The 27,651-nt window shown below is 37.8% G+C and overlaps 1 non-coding gene and 1 pseudogene across 1 annotated transcript; one reads left to right on the top strand and one right to left on the bottom strand.

Moving 5' to 3' along the window:
* Positions 1–86: 86 nt before the first annotated feature.
* On the bottom strand, positions 87–16,369 carry LOC122078085 (annotated as a pseudogene).
* A 10,325-nt stretch (positions 16,370–26,694) lies between these two features.
* LOC122080418 lies at positions 26,695–26,801 on the top strand. The gene has a single exon (XR_006140714.1). It is a non-coding gene; the product is annotated as a small nucleolar RNA R71 (small nucleolar RNA).
* The last annotated feature ends 850 nt before the right edge of the window (positions 26,802–27,651 follow it).

Raw genomic sequence — 27,651 nt, 5'->3', positions numbered from 1 at the left:
TATGATTCTACCCATCTGCCTTTAACAAAATTTTATTTGCCAATTTTACCCTAATCCCTATTCTCCTAACCCCTAATATGAAACCCTCACATTCCACATTCCACATTCCACATTCCACTCACCCCCATCACCACGACAGGGAGGTTTTTGGACTCAAACGGCAATGGAGATACATGATGACGGTTCTCTAGGTAGCCACGGTAGGCAATACCAAAGTCCAGCTCTGCAACTCTTCTAGCTTCCGAGAAATCATTCGTAGCAGCAATGATTGCCTTGAAAGGTATCTCTCGTGGTGTGTCAACAGAAAGAATTTTGCTCCGAATAATGCCACTGATATGACTGTTATTGTTAGTTTCCCCATCATGGCCATTGCTGTTAGTTTCCCCATCCATGGCTATCATAAAAATGGTGTCACCAACAGCAGTTGCATAACCAGATGTTAAATTAGACCATTGAGATGCATTTGTTGTTGTTGTTGTTGTTGATGTTCCTATTATTGTTGAAATTATTATGATTGTGGTGGCAGTGGAAGATGAATAGGAGATGTATTGAGGCTAGGCCTTAAACGATGGCAACGACGGCAACGCCGGCAATTTGCCGACAATATTACTCGCAAGAACTTCGACAACCCATTTCATACTAGGCCTTACTTGTGGATCACCCAAAGTACAGAGGAGGCCGAGATTGATTAAAAGCTCCATCTCAGGAAGCTTATAAGACCCATCTGGTAACTGAGTATATCCAGCTTGTAAACACTTACCTTCATCGGATAGCCATCAATCCCAATCAAGCAGGACAATCTGCTCATCTTGGCAGGCGAGATCGATTTCTCGCCGACCACTCGCCACCTCCAAAACAACAATCCCAAAGCTAAAAACATCAGATTTTGCAGTAGCAATGCTTTTTTTTTTTTTTTTTTTTTCTGGAAACTCTCCGGTGGCAAGTACCCAATTGTGCCACCAATTCTGGTTGTCTCCACCATCCTGAACTCATAATTGCTATCAAAAGATGGTGCTGCAAATTCAAGTTCATGCTCTAGCCACTGTGCTAATCTGAAATCGCCCAACCGAGCATTATAATTGGAATCTAACATAACATTACTAGTCCTGACATCTCGGTGGATGATTTGTGTCTCCAATTGCTCATGTGGATAGAACAGAGCAGCCACAAGACCCGCCATAATTCGCCATCTCCGTTCCCAATTGAGAATCGGCGACGCAGGGCAATCAGAACGTTTGAAGAGAATCCGATCGAGGCTGAGATTAGGCATGTAATCATATACAAGAAGCAATTGATCTTCATGAACACACCAACCCCTAAGGCGAACGAGGTTCCGTCGATCGCTCAGCGCCACTTGCTGCCGCTAGCCGCTGCTTCAGCCTCTACAAATCAGAGACGAAAGTGAAGATTAAGAACCTTTTATCTTTTGATGGGTATAATGGTCCATTTACATTCTACAGGGGTGATTTGGGTATTTAAAAAATATTTTGAAATCTTAACAGACATAATATGACGGAGTCACACTTTTTGTCAAAATTTTCAAAATACGGAAGAGGTATGTGGAATTTTTGAAAACACGGGAGGGGGTGGAATAAAAGCAAAATAAAGTTTAAGCTAGCAAAAATACTCAAAATTGAGTTTGGGTTTACAAAGCTACCCACTTGAAGTTTCACTAATAAAAAAAATACATTATTATACGTGAAAGATGAAGACTCACTACTTTGGGTAGTTTTGTAAACCCAGACTCTGATTTTCAGTATTTTTGTTAACTAAAACTTTGGATGGGTAGTTTGGTAAATCCAAACCTAATTTTGGGTATTTTTGTTAATGAAAACTTTTTGTGTGTAATTTTGTAAAGGAAAACCCTAAAGTGGATAATTATGTAATTTTTCCTCTGTTCTTTTTGTAGTGTGGAGTGTGAACCGACTTTAAAGATATATGTACATGCCATCCATGACTTTCTACCAAAAGAGCGAAGAAATAAAGTGGAGTGAACCATTGGTTTAAAAATTCCAAGTGAAACCTATTTATTATTTTGAAATCTAAATTTAAGTCACCAACCTATGATGCCATAGCAAAAACATCGTTCTTAATCATTTAATCATGAAAGTGGATTCCAAAATAAATTTACATAGCACACGACCAAAACAAGAGCATTTTCAAATTCATACTATTGACAAAAATGGGTTTCACGACCAACTCATACAATACACAATTATAAAAAAATGCTTTTTCTTTTTCGCCACAGGAATGAGAATGTGGATTAATCTAAATTCAGTCTACCTGGCGTGTAACCATATGAAACCCTCACAAACATAAAAGAAAAAATGGAGGATAAGAAGAATAAAGGCCTTACTCAATAATGGGGGGACATCGGATCATAATGTTATTCTAAATTTGAAAGGATGTCATGAATTGTCATGAAATGAACATTGTAAAATTTAAGATGTCATGAGACTATTGAATTAGACAAGATTTGTCCAATAAATGAATTCAAGAAATAATCTTCAAGAGGTTGAGGAAATCATGTCATGCCATCATTGAATTAGAACTTTTTCTTTAGCTCTCAAGAGGTTGAGGAAATCATGTCATGCCATCATTGAATTAGAACTTTTTCTTTAGCTCTAGAAAAAGTCAGGCAAATCTTTTGGCAATAAATGAGTTCAAAAAAGATCTTCAAGAAGTTAAAGAGAGTAAACAATGCCATTATAAGAAACTGAAACCATTCTTAGCTCAATAGAATTAAAGGGGCTAGGGAGAATCTCAATGAGTGGATTTGAAAAATAATGCTAAGAAATTTGGAAGAATTATTCCATGATATGCTTAGCCTAAAAGCTTATGGAAATTAAGAAATTCCATAAAAAATGTATCCATAATGACAAGGTAGCATTTCATCTTTAATTCCATTAAAGAGACATCTAAATCCATGAAAGAATATAAGAATTTAAACATGGTTCTACATATAGATGGCAGGAATTTCATAAAAAATTCATTCATAAAGACAAGCTATCATCCATCCATAATTCCATTAAAGAATCATCTAAATCCATAAAGGCATACAAGAATTCAAGCATAATTTTATATATGAACTATAGGAATTTAATCAGAAATGCATTCTGTTAAGTTTGCCTCGAATTCTTGACCCGCTTCGAAGATTGACCCGATCCAACATATTTTGGTGACGATCCAAATGGGAAGTTTTCTAAGATTTGTGATGGAAACAGAGGGGATGGGCTGATAGGCCCAAGCCCGGAGCCCAGCAATGATCTAGTATGGGGGTGCGGGGGCATAGGTATGGTTCGACCGGGTCGATCGGGACCCAATGGGTGGACCTGCGACTTGAAGCATATATAATGTACTGTTGTCTTGTTGAGAAAGTCATTGTATTTTGGGGGTTTTTTGAATTAGAGTTTCAGGGCTAGATTTCTCGCCGCTGCTTGGGTGTAATCTCTCTTCTGCATAAAGAAACATCTTCTTCTTCACCCGAGGACGTAGCACACCACCCTGGTGTGTGAACCTCGTTAAATCTCTGTGTTATCCGAATCTTTTGTCTATTTGTTTATCGTATTTCTTGATGTTTGTTCTAACATATTCATAAAAGAGCTATCATCCCATCCACAATTCCATTAAAGATCATCTAACCCTATGGAGGTATACAAGAATTCAAGCATGATAACATGTATGGATTGTAGAAAATTCATCTAAATAGCAAATTCTTGTTACGTAAGATAAAAAGGCAAGAACAATACTTATAGAATGATCAAAATATGAGGTAATCTTATCCATAGCAAACAAATATGTCCTAATATTCCTAAATGATATTCAGTTAACAATTTAAATTTGATTAATCACTTGTTTTATGTTAAGTGTTACAAAAGTTAAAGACTTTTGATACCTTTCCTACTCAGCTCCACGTAATAAAAGGAGCCAATAAATAAAAAAAAATTATTCATTGGGATTTCCATATTTTATTTATTTAAGTGTTTTGAATTGAATGTAAGGTTTGTTTCATGTTTTGGGGTAGACCTTGGGTTTTATGTTCTTGGGGCTCAGTGCTCTGCTTCTTCAAGGTCTTCATGTTGGACTGTTTAAGTTCTTGCCTTGGATGTGACATTGCCCAAAAAGGTATGCAAACCTTATGTGCTTAATGTAGTATCTATGTAATGTTAAGCTAATGGGAACAATGCCTCATCACATCTTTGGCAAGATAAGCTTTATCTTAATGGTCCACAAAATTTTTCATTGTGACAGAAGGAAGTAAAAATTAGAACTATGAGATAATGGAAACATTGATTTTTTTTCCCTAACATTTTCTCTCCCCCAAGTCTTTCCCCCTATTGAAAATACCATTTTCCAGCCTAGAATCTGAGTTACAATCATCAGTCTACCCTTACATTTGAGGCAATGTTTTGGTTATTGATTCATATTTACTAAGGATTATAGCATTCAGAAGAAATAGTTAGTTCATCTCTGGATGGTTAATTATTCCATCTAAAGGCAATATGGAACTAGAAGATGTTGGAGATGAAATTTTTAAAGAGTTGCTATGGAGGTCTTTCTACCAAGATAGGGAAAAATATGATGAAGGCAAAGGGATAAAAGATTCCCATTGCTAGAATGCCTACACTTGCACAACATGCTAAATCTGGAGAATTAGTGTTGTTGAATGTTCCATAAGGAAGAGAAGTACTCCCATGCCTTGTGTAATGAAAATTTTGAGGGTTCTTAAAGATTTGGTGGAATACGTTTCATCAACCTAAATATAATTAGGGATGTAAAAAGATTGAATGTGAATTGGATTTGATCAGATTTGGATAGCCCTATATGGATACGGCTGTAATTCAAATTCAGATTTTTAACTATCTGTTTACATCTCTGACTGGTGTAACTCGTCCTTGCTGCCCTAACATATATGATTCATTCTCAATCCATGTCTCTCTGTTGTCTCGACTATTTTCTCATTCTCTAAAACCTATTGAATCTTTAAGAACCTCAAAATTATTTAATATTTGTTGACGCAATACCATGGATGTTGGGGTTGACTCTTGGAGTTGTATAGGAGGTGATGTATTCGAAAATAAACAAGTAATTTCTAAGGTATGACTTCTCTGCAATTTGCCACAATTCAATTTATAATAATAATAATAATTTATTTACTTTGTAGCTTATGTCCTCTTCGGTTGGATTTTATTTTTATTTTTTTATTCTTTCTAATGAAATATTATTTTCAATTAAAAATAAAACAAACAAATGATGAAAAACTTCGTAGGAACCAAAAATTTTAATCTCAAATTGGCATACATGGTCCAATGGTATAGTACGAATGTTGCGATATGGTGATCAAGCGGCCAAAACAACCACTAGACTTTTTTAGGGTAAGGTCACATAGTTCTCGCCCCTCGGACCTCACATATGCAAGAGCATCGTGCACCATGTAGATTGTAAACAATTCATATAAAAATATATTTTCTTATTGTTTATTTTAATGTAAAACACACAAAAGAAAAAATAACTCTACTTCAATGCAAAGTTGGAACTTATTATTTTTTATATAAATAAATAAATTGAGAACCGAACCTATCCGTTTTTGGGAAAAGGAAAAAAAAAATATTATGATTCTACATTCTAATTAACACACAAAAAAAAAAAAGGCAGCCAAATACTTGTCTGATCTAGTTTTAAGAACCATGCAAAAAACGGCTTTACTACAACTTGGGCAAAAATAGTGCTAATGGTGTACCTTACTAAACTTTTGAAGCTCATCCAATCTAGACAATGTGAAGAGCATCCATGCTACAAGTTACATAAATAGCTTTCTAAGTGTGCCTAGCAATACATCTCTGTTTCTTACTAGACCAAGAAACTTTTGCGCCTCCAAACAAGAAGATATGTCTAGAAGAGGATTTTCCATCATCCCCATACACTTCGAAATCCGCATTGGAGTAACCATAAATTTCTAGATCACCTGCCTGAAAAGTCAAATTGAGGTGCATCGCTACTTAGCCCATATTCTTCATCTCAAAATTGGCACTTAAATCGGATTTAGTTTGAGTCATCATTTTCATGTCATTTCCCACGATAAGTTGTTAGATCAAACACCAAGAAACACGAATAAAGAGAGACAATAGATCCGTACGACATAGAGATTTAACGAGGTTCACACACCAGGGTGGTGTGCTACATCCTCGGGCGAAGAAGAAGATGATTCACTATGCAGAAGAAAGATTACACCCTAGCAGCGGCGAGGAAGAACTCGCCCTGAAACCCTAGCTTCGTGAAAACCCTAGAATACAATGACTCTCAACAAGCAACAGTACATTATATATATACTCCAAATAGCGGTTCGACCCATCGGGTCGTGGTCGATCGGGTCGAACCATACCCTATCGGCCCAAGCCCTCTGCTTCCATCACAGATCTCAGAAAATTTCCCATTCGGGTCGCCACCAAAGTATGTCGGATCGGGTCAATCTTCAAAACGGGTCAAGAATTCGAGACAAACTTAACAAATCTCCACCTTGGCTTGAATTCTCCTCCAACAGATAAACAAATAGCTAATATCTTCATCTTCTCCAATAGCCCTCCAAAGGGCTGAACTCAAACATGACAAACACCAAGTAAGTTCAAGCAATGCTCGAACTTACCAACACATAAAGGCTTAGTCAACATATCAGCTGGATTGTCTTCAGTACCAATCTTCAACACTTGAATATTACCTTGAGCAATTATCTCTTTTATGAAATGATACCGAACATCAATGTGCTTTGTCCTCTCATGATACATTGAATCTTTAGTCAAGTGAATAGCACTCTGGCTATCACAATGGACAACAGTCACCCCATGATCCATGCTGAGTTCTCCCAACAAACCTCTAAGCCAAATAGCTTCTTTAATTGCCTCAGTCACTGCCATATACTCTGCTTCAGTGGTAGATAATGCAACTGTAGCTTGTAAAGTAGCTTTCCAACTAACCGTACTTCCTCCAAGAGTAAATACATAGCCTGTGAGTGACCTTCTCTTGTCAAGATCACCTGCATAATCTGAATCAACATAACCAGATAAACTATCATCATTCCTCCCAAACTCCAAACAAATACCAGAGGTCCCTTTCAAGTACCTAAGTATCCACTTCACTGCTTCCCAATGAGCTTTACCTGGACATGACAAATATCTGCTCACCACACTGACAGCTTGTGAAATGTCAGGACGAGTGCAAACCATAGCATACATAACGGAGCCAACTGCACTAGAGTATGGAACACGTGACATGTACTCCACCTCTTCATCTGTCTTAGGTGATAGAGCAGTTGAAAGTCTAAAATGAGATGCAAGAGGAGTAGTTACAGGTTTGGCATCTTTCATGCCAAAACGATTCAATACCTTCTCAGTGTACTTTTGTTGAGATAGCCACAGCTTCCCTACTTTTCTATCCCTCTTGATCTCCATACCAAGGATCTTCCTTGCTGCCCCCAAATCTTTCATCTCAAATTCAGAACTTAATTGTTCCTTCAACCTATTGACCTCATTCCTATCTTTTGCTGCAATCAACATATCATCAACATAAAGCAACAAATATATGAATGACCCATCAGAGAGCTTTCTGAAATAAACACAACAGTCATATTGACACCTGGAGTATCCAAAACTAGCCATAACTGAATCAAACCTTTTATACCACTGTCTAGGAGACTGTTTCAAACCATATAGGGACTTCTTCAACAAACATACATGGTCCTCCTTACCTTCAATAACAAACCCTTCAGGTTGGTGCATATAAATTTGTTCTTCTAGTTCACCATGCAAGAATGCTGTTTTCACATCAAGTTGCTCCAACTCCAAATCATGCATAGCAACTAAAGCAAGTAGGACACGAATAGAACTATGCTTAACAACAGGTGAGAAAACATCATTAAAATCAATTCCTTGTACCTGACTGTAGCCCTTTGCAACTAAACGTGCCTTGTACCTAGCATCTTCAACATCTGAGGCAGATTCCTTCTTCTTGAAGACCCATTTGTAACCAACAATTTTCTTCCCTGTTCTCGGCTTCACAAGCTCCCAAGTCTGATTTTTATGAAGAGATTCGATCTCCTCATTCATGGCAATCAACCATTTTGTAGAATCAATTGAAGCAACAGCTTCAGAATATGTTGCAGGCTCACTATTTTCAATTGTATCTGCAACAGACAATGCATAAACAACAAATTCAGCATGCCCATACTTTTGTGGTTGTCTAATATTCCTCCTTGGTCTATCCTTGGCAATGTTGTACCGCTCTTCTTCTTGATTCTCTTGAGCATCATCTCCTTCAGTAAAAATAGGTAACTGGACTAAAGTAGATTGTGCTTTGTTTGAAGATGAACTACCAATTTCAAACTCCACCTTCTCTCTAGATTTTTCTTGACCTTCATCACAATGAATAGGAACTTCTTTCCTAAGATGCAACATGGCAGATTCATCAAAAGTAACATCTCTGCTAATAAGAAATTTTGGAGACTTTGGATCAGAACACCACAACCTGTATCCTTTCACTCCAGATCCATACCCAAGAAAAATGCATTTCTTAGCCCTAGGTTCCAACTTCCCTTCATTTACATGTGCATAAGCAGGACATCCAAATACTTTTAAATTTGAGTAGTCTGCAGGTTTACCTGACCAAACTTCTTCTGGAGTCTTGCACTCAATAGCTGTGCAAGGAGATCGATTCACCAACAAAGTTGCTGTGTTAACTGCTTCTGCCCAGAACTCCTTGCCCAATCCTGCATTTGATAACATACACCTTGCCTTTTCTAACAAGGTTCTATTCATACACTCCGCCACTCCATTCTGCTGGGGTGTTTTAACAACTGTATGGTGTCTTGCAATACCTTCATTTTTGCAGAACTCATTAAAGTCACCTTCACAAAACTCTAGGCCATTATCGGTTCTCAACCTTTTAATTTGTTTCCCGGTCTGCTTCTCAAGCAAATTCTTCCACTGTTTGAAAGTGACAAATACTTCATTTTTGTGCTTCAAGAAATAGACCCAAACCTTTCTAGAGAAATCGTCAATGAAAGTAAGCAAGTATCTTGCACCAGCCCCCTTTGAAGCAACCCTGGAGGGCCCCCATAGGTCTGAATGAATGTAGTCCAAAGTTCCCTTGGTCCTGTGAATAGCAGTACTGAAACTAACTCTTTTCTGCTTCCCAAACACACAATGCTCACAGAACTCCATTGCTCCTGTACTCTGACCACACAACAAATCCCTTTTACTTAATGATGCCATCCCTCTTTCACTCATATGGCCTAACCTCATGTGCCATAAATTTGTGACATCTGATTCAGACATAGATGATGAAGCTGCTGCAACAGACCCAGTGACTGTAGTACTCTGCAACACATACAAACTGCCAACCTTGATTCCTCTCATCAATAAGAGAACAACCTCGCTGATCTTCATGACTCCACCTTCAGCTGTATACTTGCACCCATTTGAATCAAGAGTGCCTAAACTGATGAGATTCTTCTTCAAATCAGGGACATGCCTGACATTGGACAAGGTTCTGACAATGCCATCATACATCTTGATATTTATCGTTCCCATTCCAATAGTCTTACAAGAAGCATTATTTCCCATCAACACAACTCCACCTCGAACTGATACGTATGTGGAGAACCATTCACGATTGGGACACATATGGTAGGAACAACCAGAGTCAAGAATCCATTCATCCTGTGATCTAACTTTATCATCAGTCACCAAAAGCATATCAGACTCACTCTCATCTTCAGCAATACTGGCTTCTGCAGAATCATCTCTTTTCTGTTGATTTTGAGCACCACCACCTGCCTTCTGCTTATTTAAAAGCTTATAGCATTCAGATTTAATATGCCCCTTTTTCTTACAGTAATTGCAGGTTAAATTCTTGTACTTAGATTTTGATATAGCCTTCTTTTTGTCACCATATGAACCCCTTTCATTCGTTCTCCCTCTAGCTACCAAACCAACACCATCAGATTTATTGGTAGTTGTCAACTCATCATCAATCTTCTGCTTGCTTTGCAGATTCGTTTTGACATCCTCAATAGAGATTTTCTCTCTACCATAAATCATGGTATCCCTAAAATGCTTATAAGATGGAGGCAGAGAACATAACAATAATAGGGCCAAATCTTCATCGTCTATTTTAACATCTATCCTTTTCAAATCAGTAACAATAGAATTGAACTCAGATATATGGGATTTAATAGAAGTACCTTCACCCATATGAAGGGTATACAGTTGTTGCTTCAATCTCAACCTATTGGTGAGGGATTTGGTGAGGTAGAGGTTCTCTAACTTCACCCATAACTCTGCAGCCGTTTTCTCTGAGAGAACTTCCTGTAGAACATCATTCGAAAGACACAAATGAATAACTGAAAGGGCTTTATCATCCAAATCGCTCCAATCATCATCGGACATAGTTGCAGGTTTCTTCGCCTTCCCAAATAGGGTTTTCTTAAAACCCTGCTGCGTGAGAACAGCCATCATTCGAACCTGCCATAAACTAAAACTGATGTTGCTGTCAAACCTATCAATATCGTATTTCGTTGAAGCCATGGATCAAAGTAACCAAGAGCTCTGATACCATTTTGTTAGATCAAACGCCAAGAAACACGAATAAAGAAGAGACAATAGATCCGTACGACACAGAGATTTAACGAGGTTCACACACCAGGGTGGTGTGCTACGTCCTCGGGCGAAGAAGAAGATGATTCACTATGCAGAAGAGAGATTACACCCTAGCAGCGGCGAGGAAGAACTCGCCCTGAAACCCTAGCTTCGTGAAAACCCTAGAATACAATGACTCTCAACAAGCAACAGTACATTATATATATACTCCAAATAGCGGTTCAACCCATTGGCCCAAGCCCTCTGCTTCCATCACAGATCTCAGAAAAATTTCCATTCGGGTCGCCACCAAAATATGTCGGATCGGGTCAATCTTCAAAGCGGGTCAAGAATTCGAGACAAACTTAACATAAACTCTAACTAGAAGAATGGATTAAATAACATAAACATATCATATCATACATGAGCATATAAAATTAGATCAGAACATGAACAAAGAGTTATAAAATAAAATTATAACGTCTTCAATATATAAATATCTCTATAAGCGTAAATCACATAAAATGCATAGAAATATCAAAATAAATCCTAAAATTATAAAAAATTAAAATAAATAAGGAATCATATTTATCACAATCACCAATCTTTGAGATTCCATAAAAACAATAGAAATTTTGTGCAAGATAAACAGGATAAAAATGACGTCTAGATACGAGTAAAGCCTTTTTCTTTTTTTTTTCCTTTCAAAAAGTTAGTGAAAGAATATATGGATAAAATTGAAGAATTACAACCACAAAGAATGAGAGAAAAATAAGTCATTGAGTTACCACTCCACCTTCAGCTTTGCCATCAACAAAGAGGTAACCCAATCAACAAAGAAATATAATTGATTAACAAAATCTATATCACAACCTCATTTGCAAGTCCCAACTTATGTCATGGAAAAAAATGATGGCGTAGAATTCTAGCTTCTTGTTAATCGAGTTGATGTAGCGCGTTTAGCCAATCTATCAGCTACCATGTTTCCCTCCCTATAATAGTGTGACATACTCCATTAAATGCTCTCCTAATTTCTGAATGACATGCTCCATTAAAGCCCTACTAATCTTAAGATTCTTCAGATTCTCTAAGATTTCTCCTAGAACTTTGCCAAAAACTTCTCAAAAATTCTTAAAAATTCTCCAAAGTTGTGAAAGTTCATAAGAAGAACAGATTCTCTGAAGAAGGAAAGCAGAAGATCAAATCTACCCCTGCCTGAGTTAGGGGGGGAGTCACCGAAGTTCGTGTCCAACACAACAGGGGCTCTCCCCTCTCGATCAATAACAGGGGTCAAACTCAAGTATATTCTTTTTAACTCAATAGCCACGATATACACTCTTAATCCATATGTGGTAGTGTAAATAGTAGCATAGAAATATTCTAGCCAAGCATGCAGTATAATACTAATTCAAGGAGAATATTCATTTTTACGCGTCTAGTAGGAAGACTGGTTCAACCGGGTGGAGTGGGTGCCTAACACATTCCCAACTCCAAAACTTGGCACTTACCCCCATCTCTGGATCAGATCAATTTTTGTGCCATTTCCTTATGGATTGGACCTACCTAGAGGGTCCTAGGCCCTAACCCTAGGTGGCAACTACAAATCTTATGTTTCTCAACCGCCTATATTACATTATTAATATTCATTTTAAAACCCCTAAGGGAAAGAGGTCATTTGCAAAATAGACCCCTACGTATCTCCAAGCGGGGATGCAGCGTCTGAGCCCTGCAGATGCCCAAAAAGAGGATCCGAATCACAGTCGTTACCTTACATCACCACCCGTCCTCTACCTCAATCCTCTCTCAAGGGGAAAGAAAAAAGAAGGAAAATCGTAAGAGTTGCCACCTAAAATTTTGGTCTAGGACCAGCATAAAACAATATTGTATGACTCCATGACTCATTCAATGGAGATGAATCGAACTGTTGGTCTTGATACGGGTTTGAAGCTTGATTATTACCAGCAATGGAAAATGAAGAAGGATTTGTTTTCACCTTAGAAACAGCCACTTGTTAAGGCTCCATGATGAAGAGATCATTGTAGATTTGTTAGACCTCTGGAAGTGACTCCGCCTAGGAGGAATGGCTTCCTATGCATGCTCTTCATGAGATTCCATGCAAGAACCCAAATCTAGGTTGCTAAGGACATTCGAAGCCTTGATTACAAAATTTAATAAATTTATGACAAATTAAATGAGGCAATCTCTACTAACTGAACTGAACTCTTGTGGTTTCTAAGTTTCCCAGTTCAACCTGAAACAAAAAGACAACTTAGTGGGAGAGTTGTATGAATATACGAGCAGCTGTTACATTGGTTGAACTACGTGAACCTTGGCGACACCCAAATCTTGAGACAGATACCCAACCTTGAGAAGATAGCAGCCAAAATATCGTACTTGTAGAACATCCAATGGAGTTTATGAAGTTGTACCCAAATAATTGCATATTGGAAAAATGAATTTTGTGGGTGAAACTTCAGGGTTCAAAGGACAAAGAAGAAGCGAATGACCTTAATAAATCCAAGGTTTTAGCAAGAAGAATACAACACATATTTCTCAAATTAATTTGATGATAAAACGATTTTGAGATTCATCAACAACATGAACTTCTTCCACCTTAATAGATTTTTTGAGTAATGAATGCCTTGGAGAATATGGACCGAAGTTTGAAGACAATGATTTGATTATTTATTTTTATTTTTTTCTTCCCACTAAAATATCATTTATATTAAAAGATGAGAAAAAAAAGAAAAGAAAAAGAATGTACCTACAAAAAAGTCCAATGCTGACGCTCCGTCAAAAAAGAAGAAATGCAAAGCAAACCTAATCCAACTTTGGCATTGCCATCAACAAGAGAGAGACCAGCGTTCCCTACTAGAAAAGGGGCAAAAGAAGAATAAAAATACCATCTGAACTGAAATCAAGATCTTCCCTGGGTATCCAGTAGAAGCTCATTCTTTATCAGAATAGGTCAAGAGACGAGAGGATTGCACGTTTCATACTTGACAGCTGATTTTCAAGGAAGTCTGCATCCGGGTTAGCCTCACAGTAACAATGTGAGATCTTCCATTCGATGGAAGCAAGGTAAGACTACAGGGCAATCCATTTATGTGAAATGAAGCATGGAACAATTCTTTTCAAGATGACAATATAGCCTCCCCGCTTTCAAACCCATGCTTAGAGCCTGAATCTCAGCTTGATAATTTGTTTTCACACCCAGGAAAAATCCAAATGAAGAAACAATCCTTTGCTTGGGCACCTCTAAAGACTCTTTTTTTAACACCTGATTTACCTAGATTTTCCAGGAGCACCCGTCAACATTGAACTTAATCCAGTTACTTTGGGGAGAGCTCCAAAAAATCTCTGATAGACAAAGCATCCAATGAGAAGGAAATGGACACACCCAAATTTCTAGCACAACTTAGATCAACCATAGAAGATATTCCCACTTTGAAATTGGAAGACAAAGATCTGATTTTCTCTCAGACACAAGATGAAATCCTGATGGGGGTTTCTCGATACTCCATCATGACGCCTAGCATTGCGCTCAAATCATAAATATATGGGATTACCACCAGATGGCAAAGCCATGCTTCCTTAAGAGCAAAAAATCTAGCCTTTTGCTTCTTCCACCCCTTCAAAGCAACAAAACCATCTTGGGACACCCAAGCCACACCAAAACAGCTAGAAAAGGAATTCCACATGTACCTCTCGAAGTCACACTTCAAGAAAATATGCGTCGTTAATTCCTTTTCTTTGCAGCAAAAATTGCATCCAGACATCCAAAAAATTCCTTTACTATGCACCTACTCATCAGTTGATAGCTTGCCATGAAATAAATTCCATCAAAAATTTTCTTGACAAAGCGAAAGATGATTACCCTAGACTAACTTGGACCACTCACCTTTGGCTTCATCTCTCAAAGCTTCCCAAGCTGATTTGATAGAGAAGAACCTATAAAATGACAAACTCCAATGTAGCGGGCATCATCCACACGAAATGAAGTGATTTCAATACCTGATACTAAAGGTTCCGTTTGGTTGCAATGGGAATTTAAAGGGAAGGCAAGTGAAATTTTCATACTTTAAAAAAAAATGTTTATAATCATTACTCCATATGATTGTATAAACTACTTAATGTTTTTAATCATATTTAGTAATGATATATTTTACATATAATTTTTATTTTACATATTATAGCAAAGGGTTTTGGATGCAAAGTAAAGTGAAATTTTATAACCAAATATGAAATGATTTGAAGTTAATGTTAAAGTCACATGGGTAATGATTACATATATTTCTCTTTTAAGTATGAAAATTTCACTTTCTTTCCCTTTAATTCCCCTTACAACCAAACATAGTCAAAGAGAAAATCTCTTTTTATTTTTTTATTTATTTATTTATTATTATTATTATTATTATTGTTATTATTATTATTAATTCCATGTGAGGGAAGGCCCATTGATAGCCTGAAACGAATTTAGAAACCTGTAGCTTCTTATCTTGAAAAAAAAAAAAAATAGACATTTTCGCTATCGTGGAATCTCAACCATTTATCCGACCAGAAAAGAATGATTTCTCCATTACCCACCCGCCACATTTAATTACTTTGATGAGACAAAATCCCACATTTTCTTAAGACATGGCCAAACTTATGAAGGATGATAATCTTTGAGCAACCTATCTCTATTAACAAATCGGGCTCTAGAAAAATCTAGTCATAGCAATGTTTTCATGCTTTATCTGTCAAACAAGCTTACTAAGGCAAACTTTATTAACATCACTTATCCTTCGAGTTGTAAGGCCACCTTCATCCTAGGACGTAATATACTTAATTAATATCACAAACCCATCCTATAAGAGAGTACTTGAGCTGATTCTTAAAAGCTGAACTTTTAAGTTACATAGATTATTTGCATTGTGCCTACTATCATTCACGAATGACCATGGGGTAATAATACCATATTGAACCAAATCAACTCATTTTTAATAAGATTCTAACTAAAAGCATACATGTGCTATAATGTGCTTCTCCATGGGTATTCGATAACCATATATGTAGGTGTATAATAAGTGTGTGATTTGACAGATTCAAGTATAGAGAGTGATAGTTTGTATTTCTTTTTCTTCTATTTTAATGAAATTTTGAATCTTCTAGCAGGAAAAAAAAAAAAGGTGGACAATCAGTTCAAGGCTTAAGCTGGAATTTCATTATAAAATTCCAAAGTGAAAGTCATGTGCCATTCTAATAAAATGGTTCCTACCCACGAGACATAATGTATATTTGGAATTGATATATTATATATATACGAGGAATTATCACTCCCCTCCCCTGAACTTTGGGGAAATATCAAGTTCCCTTGCGGTTTTGAAGTAATTCACTCCCCTCCCCTCAAATCAGAAGATTCTATCACTCATTAGTGAGTGTTAGTTTCTACTGTTAAGTGCCTAATAATTTTTTTCAAATACCCAAACTACCCCTCTAATAAATCAATGAAAAGAAAGAAGAGGGAGCCAGTCTCTCTTACAACCTAGTCTTCCTCCAACGAGAAGAACTTGACTATTGCTGCTCCGTCACTACTCACCATCGCCGCTCACTGAGAAGACAAAGGCGACTCTCCCGTCGCTGCTCACCATCTCCGCTCACCGAGAAGACAAAGGCGACTTTCCTTTTTAACCGTCACTACTCACCGAAGCCCTCTCAGTCAAAGCCCTCTCAGTCGAAGCCCCAAGAGTCATATCCATGTAAGAGGGATAGAATTCAAGCCTTTCTTGTTAGAATTTATATTTATTTTATTATAATTAAGTTTCAAAATGAGGTTTTTCTTTTATGTGTTTTATGACTTGTAATGGTGTGGGACCCTTAGGGTCAAGGTAGTGGAAAAAGGGCAATAACACCGTATGGGTGCCCTAAATTCCATTCATAACCATTACCATGAGTGGAGAGGTGGGCAAAGAAAATTGATTGGGATTAATTTCATTTACGAAATTAATTCTTAATTTATGCCATAGGTTATTGCCAAATGGAGGTAAATGATCAATGTCATTATGTGGGTGCCCTAAAGTCCATTCACGGTCACTACCATGAGTGGGGAGGTGGGCTAGAAAATTATCAATAACACCCTATGAGAGCTATAAATTTCATTCATGGCCATTACCGAGAGTGGGAGGTGGGCTAAGGAATTGATTAAGATTAATTCAATTTATTGAATTAATTCCCAATTCATGTCCATATGACATTATTCTCCAATTAACTTGCCATTAGTTGGAGGTTACTCTTGGGGAATCCAAGATGGTGCAAGGGTTGGTTTTGGGTCTATATAAACCCAACAAAATACCTTGCAAAGATACATATTCACATATTGACACTCCATCTATTTTTACTCTTTGCAATCATACAAGTCTTTCTCTTTCTTCTATTTTCTCTAAGTCTTGTGTAAGGTTAGAGGGGGCTGCTGTGCTATAGCTTTTTGCTCCTATAAGGGACTAGAAGAACTGTCCCATCTTCTAGTGGAAGGTTGTTTTATCTTGGAGGTAGAGATACAGAACAAATCTTGGTAGTAGATGGCATCAATTACCTTAAAGGCAGCACTACAAGTGTGACTCAACCTCAATTCTGATCGAAGCTTCTTCAGTTGCTGTGGTAGTGATTTAACATCTATTTGAATTTTATCTCCGTCTCATTTCAGTCAAGGATCAATACTACAACATTATAGTAGTTTCTACTGCAAGAACTTTGTATTGTAATTTATTTTATTTTTGTAAGAAATTATAATACAATTACCTAACAAGTTTAAGGTAATTGATAGTTGTAAGATTTCATGGCTGATCTTGGAGATGCAAGCCTCAACAGAGGTGATGACTCCAACAATAATGATGGTCCTTCAATCATTATCATAGGTGATGTTTCAAACAATAGTGTCGTAAATGGAACTACCAATGGAGGAGATCCCTCAAACATCAATGTTGAAGGTACAATCAACAACCAAGGAGGCAGGGTTCATGTTAGCCACAATGGTAAGGGGGTTCTTTATTTACCCACCATTGATTCAATTTCCACCAATGTTATCCCGTCAGTAACTGATCTTATCCCGGATTTGGGTAAGATGAAGATTGTCATTGAATTTGACAAAATTGAGCAGTTTGGAGGTCAAAACTTCAAACGGTGGAGGCAAATGATGTTGTTTGAATTAGCCCAAATTGGGATGGTATTTACCTTGACTGAACTTATGCTAGAAAAAAGCAATGATCCTACAAAGAAGGGCAAAAGGGTGGTTTGGATTCGAGTGGATTACCAATGCAAAAATTGGATCTTGAATGCATAATTCCTCAATGACCTATACCATGTGTATAGTTCATTGGAGTATACATATTTGATTTGGAATGCTTTGGTAAATAAGTACTCTCTTGAGGATGTTGGCTCAAAGAAGTACTTGGTGGCTAACTTTCTAAATTTTACTATGAAAAATAGTGCCACCATTTTAAACCAAATTGATCAATTTCAAATCTTGGTTGGAAAGCTAGCAAAGGAAAAAATGGTTCTACCAGAAGAATTTGTGACTGGTGCCTTAATTGAAAAGCTTCCATCTTCTTGGGATACTTTCAAGTTGTCAATGAAACACAAGAAGACGGAGTTGACTTTGGACCAGTTGGTTGTAAAGATCAAAATTGAGGAAAAGAATCGGAACAAAGACAAGGGTGAAAAAGACCTTGGGGAGAAACGCTTAAAAGTGAACTTGGTAGAAACCAACAAACATGACAAGAAAAGGAAGAACTGTCAATATAATGATGAGCCTTCTTTTAAGAAGAAGAAACTCACTTGTTATATGTGCAGTAAGCCAGGGCACTTCAAGAAAGATTACCGATTCAAGAAGAAAAAATCTGAAAATGTGAACCTAGTTGAAGACGTCTTTGTAGCTATGGTCATAGAAGTAAATTTGGTTGAAAAATCAAAGGATTGGGTATGGGATACTGGTGCTATAAGGCATATTTGTGGTGATCTAAATATGTTCTCTTCTTATTCCATGAGTATGGGAGACGAAAAGGTATTCATGAAAAATTTCCATAGTGCCCCTATTATGGGGAAAGGAAAGGTAATTGTTTGAGATTTAAAATGTAACCGCAAGCGTACGGATCAGTGTAGCTACGGGTCGAACACAGGGAGAGCAGCCACTTTATTTTTTTATTTCTTTTAATAATGCGAAAGTGAACTGATTAATGGTTGTGATCTAATTCTAATTACCGTCCTAAAAATAACGTCCTAACATAACGTCCTAACCATTCGTCATCTAAGAATTTAAAGACGCAAGCCACGCAATTAAAATTAAATAATTAAATAACTGAAAATAAACAACCCACGCAATTAAAAATAAATAAATAAAGGAAAAAAATGTTGAAATAAAAATAAAGTAAAAGAAAGGGGATAAAGCTAGAGAGAGACTCACAAGTAGGTTTCTCTACTTAGCCCGAGGGATGCATCATAATATGAGCTTCCCTACTTGACCAGAGAGTCACTCTTACAAGGGTTACTCTACTTGGCTTTAGGGAAAGGGAGACAATTAAAATAAAAGCAATAAATTGATGGTTCTATGGCCAGGAGGGGCAAAGCCAACACATACACTAGCCATGAACCTTGGGGGAGAGGGATAGCAATAATGTAACGACTGAAAATAAAAATCCTAAATTAAGAAAGAAAGGGTAGTCAGAAGAGGGAATGAGAGGGGGGAGAGAAGACTACTGAAGGAGCCTACTTACTTGAATCAATGCTTGAACTTGAAAAAAAATTGCTCCACGGCTCGTGATCTTGTCACCTAGATCTAAGCCTAGAACTATAACTTAAAAAATTACAACTCAATTGCATAAATCATAAACATAAAAAGAACTGAATAAAAATAAAAGAGTGCTTGCATTAATTGACATAAAAAAAACTATTACAAAAGTGATTAAAGCAAAAATAGAGAAGAACTAGAACTAAAGAGAGAGAGAAGAGAGAGAGAGAGCAACTAAAAAAAACTAGAAGAAGAATGAATTGTGTCTCCTCCTCTTACATGAGTTGTATTTATAGGGAATGGAGAGGTAGGGTAACAATTTTCTCTTTCCTAAAAGAGAGAAACCCACAATTGATTGTGAGATCTTTTGAGTCCAAAAGTGCTAAGATGGAGGAGAGAGAAGAGAGAAATAAATTTTGAGAAATTTCCTAAAATTTTTTGCTTATTTTCTTTCCTTTTTTTTTTCTAATTTATTTTTCTTCTTTTTTTCTCTCTCCTAGGGACGATTTTTTTTTCTTCCTTTGTGTGATTTGGACAATCTTTGGTGATGATGTGGAGGTTTGGTGATGATGTGGAGGAGAGAGAAGATTTGGACAATCTTTGGTTCTCCCTTTTTTTTCTTTCCTTTTTTTTTTCTTCTCTTCTTGCTTCCACGATTTTGCTTGCTTCTAACTTGATGTGGAAATCCCCTCCATGCCCTTAGTGCTTTAAGTGAGTGAAAAGCAGGAAATCTTCAACAAAATCCTCTAAAAAAAACAACCATGAGATTCGAACTTGAGACCTCTTGGTGAGCAAGGGAATTTTGTACACCATAGCTCACCAACTAAGCTAGGTAGCTGTTGTTACCAAAAACAAATCTTTAATCACTTAAGGATGTGGTCCATCGATCCTTGTTGGCATTTGGAGTATTCCTTGTACCTCTGGGACAATTGCAAACGGGCTGGTTCTGCATCTCGGTTCAGTTCTGATCCATTATTCTTTTTCTGACCCGAAAAAGAATAATCATTTGTACGGGTGACCAAACGAATGTGTACTTTTAATTGAACACGTCCATCTTGCTCAGAATTTCATCCTCTTCGCAACCATGGAAAGAAATAGGACCTCTTTACGTGTAAAATTGAAGATATAGTTCCCGATAGTCCTTAAGGCCTTGAAAATATAAAACCTGCAAAAAGAGAGTAAAACCCAAGGTAGCTCCATTCTAAATATGTAAAATGCATGTTTTACTACCCTAGATTTCACACATAAATGTGCTCATCAGAATTCCCCCACACTTAGACTTTGCTAGTCCTCGAGCAAAACAAAAAGAAAAGAATAAAGATAAAAAAAACCTAACTCACTTTCGTAGGAATCACGGTTGCACTTAGCATGTGCAACAAGTCTTTAAACCCCTAGGTCACCGCTAGTGGACGAGTTGTGTCTCGTGGGTGTTTGCAGTGAATATACACCCAAAATTCAGAATAAACAAATCCCAACTTTGGCTAAAGGTAAGGCTCATACCTATCCGGAGCAAAGATAATTTCTCTTACAAGGGACCCCACACTTGAACTTTTATTACCCTTTATCAATTCCAGGCACTAGCATATTTCTTAATTTGGAACTCACCTCGTCTCTTCCAAAACATCCTTATCTTAAGGTAAAACCACTTGTGAAGAAATAGGGAACCAATGACTAAGGCGTTGGAGTGTTTTTGACCAAACATGTTACCAAGCAATAATGACATTTGCACATTTTTTTTCTCTTTTTTTTTTCTTAATAAACTCTATTCTACTCCACTACTTTTGGCCTGAATGACATGGTGGAGCAAACACCAGACACCCAAGTTACTATGTAGCTTCGCTTTTTGCATATGTACACAAAGGCAGTGATGCTAGAGTTACTTCAGAAGTTTCCTCCCAAGGAATTTCGATCAAGACACCACGCTTCCTGAGGCGCAATGCCCTGTCTAGTTCCAAGGGAATCAACTCTTATTCTTCTTTATACCACATTTCTCATTTCATTTAAAATTGTGCATTTGTCAACCCATGCCAAATTAAAAAGAAGGTCTCAACTCCAAATCAAAAGTACAAGGAACCCACAGACTTACATATGGTCCATCACCATAAAACAGGGGTCTCTTATTTTTCAAAAGAAAGTCCCATCTCAAGACACATGCTTGTTTCTTTCTTCTCAACAGGGTTTTTATACGTTCAAAATGGGTACCTTAATCAAAAATTTTATTTTCATACATCAAGCAACCGAATGGTATGATCATTAGCCAAAAACCAAAGTAGGACTTCATCCTTAGCAACTCAAAAATAAAAAGAAAAACAAACAAAATAAAGTGAAAGAAAAAAAAACAAAAACTGGTTTCCCTCCCCCACACTTAAGTCATGCAATGTCCTCAATGCATGGAAAAAATTAAAAGCAAAGACAATGCAAGGGGGTCATACCTGATTAAAAATTAGTCATCAGTGTAAAGAGGTTCATGGAGATCCATGACCTCTTCACTACTAGTATTAGGAAACTCGAGGAACGGTTTCAAACGCTGACCATTAACCTTTGAAATTACCCCTGTTCCTGGATTCAAAATCTCCACAGCCCCATGGGGATATACGTTATGGACAATAAATGGGCCATCCCATCGGGATCTAAGCTTACCAGGAAAAAGATGCAATCGAGAGTTGTACAATAAGACCTTATCACCAATTGCAAAAGATTTACGCAGAATGTGTTTATCATGGAAAGCTTTGGTCTTTTCCTTGTAAATTCTAGAACTTTCATAGGCTTCATTCCTAAGTTCCTCCAACTCAGATAGTTGGAGCCTACGATGAATTCCTGCATCAGACAAATCATAGTTAAGCTTCTTAATGGCCCAAAAGGCCTTATGCTCCAACTCAACTGGTAAGTGACAAGCTTTTCCATACACCAAACGGTAGGGAGACTGGCCAAGGTCAGTCTTGAATGCAGTCCGATGGGCCCACAAGGCATCAATGAGCCTAAGGGACCAATCCTTACGGTTGGGATTAACAGTTTTCTCCAAGATTTGTTTGATCTGCCTATTAGACACCTCCACTTGGCCACTAGTTTGGGGGTGATAAGGGGTAGATAACTTATGAGTGATCCCATACTTTTTCATTAGGGTCTCAAAAGGCCGATTACAAAAATGAGTACCCCTATCACTAATTATTGCACGTGGTGCACCAAAGCGGGAAAAAATGTTCTCTTTGAGAAACTGGACCACCACTTTGTGGTCATTAGTTTTACAAGGTATGGCCTCTATCCATTTAGAAACATAATCAACGGCCAAAAGTATGTACAAATTCCCAAAGGAATTAGGGAATGGTCCCATAAAATCGATGCCCCATACATCAAAGATCTCAACTACCAAAATAGGGTTGAGGGGCATCATGTTCCTTTTATTGATACGGCCAAAAGACTGGCAGGCAGGGCAAGCCTTGCAAAAATCAAAAGCATCTCTAAAAAGAGTGGGCCAATAAAATCCGCATTGGAGAACCTTTGCGGCAGTCTTCTTAGGTCCAAAGTGTCCACCACATGCATGATCATGACAAAAAGAGAGAATGGAATGTTGCTCATTATCAGGAACACATCGTCGGATAATCTGATCTGGACATATCTTAAACAAATAAGGATCATCCCAGAAAAAGTGTTTAACTTGGGAATGATACCTATACTTATCTTGGGTGGACCAGTGATCCGGAGTCACACCTGAAACTAAGAAGTTGACAATGTCAGCAAACCTTGGTTCACTGGACATTGCAAATAATTGTTCATCTGGAAAGTTCTCGTTGACTGGAGAATCAACAGTCAAGGAATTGGGAAGCCGGGATAAATGGTCTGCAACTAGGTTTTCAACTCCTTTCTTATCCCTAATTTCTAAATCAAACTCTTGCAAAAGTAAAACCCACCTAATGAGACGGGCTTTGGCATCCTTCTTCTGAACTAGGTATCTGAGGGCAGAATGATCAGTATACACCACCACATGTGAGCCAACTAAGTAAGACCGAAACTTTTCTAATGCAAACACAACAGCTAAAAATTCTTTTTCAGTGGTTGTATAATTGAGTTGTGCATCATTTAAGGTCCTACTAGCATAGTAAATGACAGTGGGTAACTTATTAATCCTTTGACCTAAAACTGCTCCTATGGCAAAATCTGAAGCATCACACATCAGTTCAAAAGGTTCAGTGCAAATAGGTGGTTGAACAATGGGTGCATTGGTCAACTCCTTCTTAAGTTTTCTTGAAGGATTCTAGGCACTCTTTGGAAAACTCAAAAGTCTGATCTTTGACAAGTAATGAGGTGAGAGGTCGGGCTAACTGACTAAAGTTCTTAATAAACCTTCTGTAGAAGCCTGCATGCCCTAGAAAAGACCGAACATCCTTAACAGATTGAGGAGGTGGTAAATTATCAATTAAATCCACTTTGGCTCTATCTACCTTAATTCCCTCCTTGGATATTACATGGCCTAAAACAATACCAGATTTAACCATAAAATGACAATTTCTCCCAATTCAAAACCAAATTCTTAGATATGCACCTTTTCAAAACTAGGAAAAGATGATGAAGACATTCAGAATAGGAATTCCCATGAATTGAAAAGTCATCCATAAATACTTCTAAGAATTTTTCGACCATGTCAGAAAAAATGCTCATCATGCATCGTTGGAACGTAGCAGGGGCATTGCAAAGCCCAAAGGGCATACGCCTGTAAGAAAATGTTCCATATGGGCATGTCAAAGTGGTCTTATGTTGGTCCTCTAAAGCAATTGGGATTTGGTTATAGCCGGAATATCCATCAAGAAAGCAATAGTATTCATGTCCAGCTAACCTCTCTAACATCTGGTCCATGAATGGCAATGGGAAGTGGTCCTTCCAGGTTGCCGCATTTAATTTCCTGTAGTCAATGCACACACGCCATCCTGTTTGGACACGGGTAGGGATCAACTCATTATTGGCATTAGGAACTACAGTCACACTAGACTTCTTAGGCACTACGTGAACTGGGCTTACCCATTGGCTGTCAGAAATAGGATAAATTATTCCATGATCCAAGCACTTTAGGATCTCTTTCTTAATAGCTTCCATCATCACTGGGTTAGCTCTTCTTTGGGGTTCCGTGGATGGTTTGGAATCCTCCATAAAATGTATATGATGTTGCACAATGGAAGGGCTTATACCCTTGATATCAGCCATGGTCCAACCTAGGGCTTCCTTATTATCTTTTAACACTTTAAGTAACTCCTCTTCCTGGCTAGAAGTCAAATTTGAAGAAATTATTACAGGAAGAGTCTGGTCAGGCCCTAAGAAAGCATATCTCAAATTAGATGGCAACTCCTTAAGATCTAGCTTAGGGGGCTCAACTATGGAAGGTTTGGGAATGGAATTGGAAAGGGGTCCTAAGGGCTCCACAAGTGTGTGAAGACTCAAGACTTCAGAAAAGAAATTTTCACTCTTATCATCCAACTCATCCATATACTGTTGGAATTCTGAATCAAAATCAATATCAAAGTTGGTAACTAAATCATCAGAAAAATCCAAAAAATCCTCAAGCATATTGATCTCTTCTTCCATATGTGGTTGCTTGCCAATCCTAAACATGTTAAACTCAACAGTTTGGTTACCAAAAGATAATCTTAGGAAATCATTCCGGCAATTGATTAATGCATTACTGGTAGCCAAGAATGGTCTTCCTAGAATTATTGGGATCTCATCCTTGGTTGAGAAGGGCTTAGTATCTAACACAATGAAATCAATAGGGAAAATAAATTCCCCCACCTTTAGTAAGACATCCTCAACCATCCCTTTAGGAATCTTAACAGATCTATCTGCCAACTGAAGAGTAGTTCCAGTGGCTTTTAATTCTCCCAATCCTAGTTGCTTGTACACATGGTAAGGTAAAAGATTCACACTTGCGCCAAGGTCAAGTAAGGCATGCTCAATATAGGTGTTGCCTATGACACAAGATATGGTAGGGCTCCCTGGATCCTTATACTTGGCTGCTATAGGCTGAGTAATTATGGAACTAATGTTACCTGCCAAGAACGCCTTTTTGGGCACACTAGTGATACGTTTGTGAGTACACAAATCTTTCAGTACCTTTGCATAGGTGGGGATCTGGGATATGGCATCCAAAAGAGGGATGTTTATTTCTACCTTTTTGAAGACTTCTAAAATTTTGTCCATGGAAGCAGTCTTCTTTTTGTTTACCAAGCGATTAGGAAATGGGACAGGATGAACATAAGGACTGTTAGGGATTTGCCCCTGTTCAGAAGAATCATTTTTGGTTTCCTCAACCAAATCATCTTTAGTTTCAGAAAAATCTTTAGGTTCATCAGACGAACCTGGAGCAAGAGGCACATTTGTGTCCTCAACTGAAGAAGAGTTAACAGGAGTAATAGATGGGGAAGATTTAGGAACGCTCTGTAGGTACTCTCTACCACTCCTAAGGGCATAAACAACATTACATTGGTTAGAGGGCCCTTGTTGAGTCTGACCTTGTACTATATTCAGTGGTGCATTAGTTGGTCCTTGTAAACTAACAGGTTGATGATGCCTAGGGTTAGGCTCTGGTTGACTGGGTAAAGTTCCCTTCTTCCTCTCATGCATAATTGAGACAACTTGGGTAAGTTCTCTCGTAAGATTTTGATGGCTTGTCATGAGGAGGGCCATATTTTTTTCCAAGTCATTTATTCTACTTGCCTCTCCAGTGTTGGTAAACCCAGGGGGTTGCTGATAAGATGATAGAAGAGGGGCCCTAGGAAAACTCGCCTGAGGTCCTACATTTGACCTAGGAAAAGTATTTTGAGAAAAAGATTGTTGTGCAAAGGGAGGCCTTTGGGGTCCAGGTTGACCTTGATTATAGAAATTGGAAGGTCCTGCTTGGTTGCCCTGATTCCAAGAGAAATTTGGGTGATTTCTCCATCCTGGATTGTATGTGTTACTATATGGATTATTCTGGTATAAGGCATTAACACTATCATTAGAAGTGCCCCCAGAGGTGTTAGGGCATTCTTCTATGACTCTCTAGGAACAATAGCCTCAATCCTCTTGATTAGGCTATCCAAATGGGCTTCCTTGGCTACTATCCCATCCACAAAATATCCTTTTCCTCTTATGGTTCTTTCACTCTCTTGGGTTGATTCCCATTCACGGGTTTTGTCAGCTAAGTCAAGTAAGAATTCCCATGCCTTTTCTTCATCTGTAAAGGATGTGAATCCCTCAGGGCACATAGATTCTATCATTTGTTTAGTTGGGTAATCAATACCCTCATAAATTATTTGACATAAATGCCATAGGTCTAGGCCATGGTGAGGGCATTCTTAGAGTAGATCCTTGAATCTCTCTATAAGTTTGGAAAATGACTCACTAGACTTTTGCCTAAACTGAAGGATATCACTTCTAAGCTTATTGGTCTTGTGAGTTGGGAAAAACTTCTTAAGGAAGACAACTGTGAACTGTTCCCATGAGGTTATGGAATTTGTGGGTAATCCATACAACCACTTCTTAGCTTGGTCTTTCAATGCAAAAGTGATAAACCTAAGCTTAACAGCATCATCAGAAAGCTGTTGGATCTTAATTAGAACACATACCTCTTCAAATTCCCTTAGAAATAGGTATGCATCCTCAGAGGTCAACCCATGGAAGTGGGGCAACATAGTGATGTATTGAGATTTGAGTTCAAAATTATTGCCCTGGGCTTGTGGTAGAACTATACAGGAAGGTTGGGCTGTTCTAGCAGGGTAGAACCTATCTTTCAGAGATTTAGGTGAAGGGTTTTGCTGTTGGTCTCCCATATTGAAGGGTTTTAAAGAGAGCAAACGTATAGGGTCACTACTTGTTGGATCTCTTCTTTCTAACCGATTCTTAGTATTACGTACCCACTTAACACTCATGCAACAGAAAAACTTTCCACAACTAAAGTAAGACAAGCACAAAAGAATGGATAGCAAAACTTTTTTTTGATGATTTTTTTTATTTTTTTTTTTGCTTTTTGGGAGTTTACCGGCAGGGATCCGGGGTTGCTCAGGTCAATTCCTGAGGTACTGCTACAGGGCGAAACCTGTCTTTATCATACTGTGAGGCATGGTGACCTCCACTGATACAACTATTATTGCAAGTTGTTCTTCTCAGGAATTCAATAAAAGAAAAGGAAAAATATAAAGCAAAGCAAATAAAGCACTCCGATTTACCAAAAGAAAGTGAAAAATAACATGGAACTGTCTCCCCGGCAACGGCGCCAAAAACTTGTTGAGATTT

This window comes from Macadamia integrifolia, chromosome 5, assembly GCF_013358625.1.
Source record: "Macadamia integrifolia cultivar HAES 741 chromosome 5, SCU_Mint_v3, whole genome shotgun sequence".
Taxonomy (NCBI): domain Eukaryota; kingdom Viridiplantae; phylum Streptophyta; class Magnoliopsida; order Proteales; family Proteaceae; genus Macadamia; species Macadamia integrifolia.
Note: the sequence above shows the minus strand (reverse complement) of the source record. Positions and strands in the feature narration are given on the sequence as shown.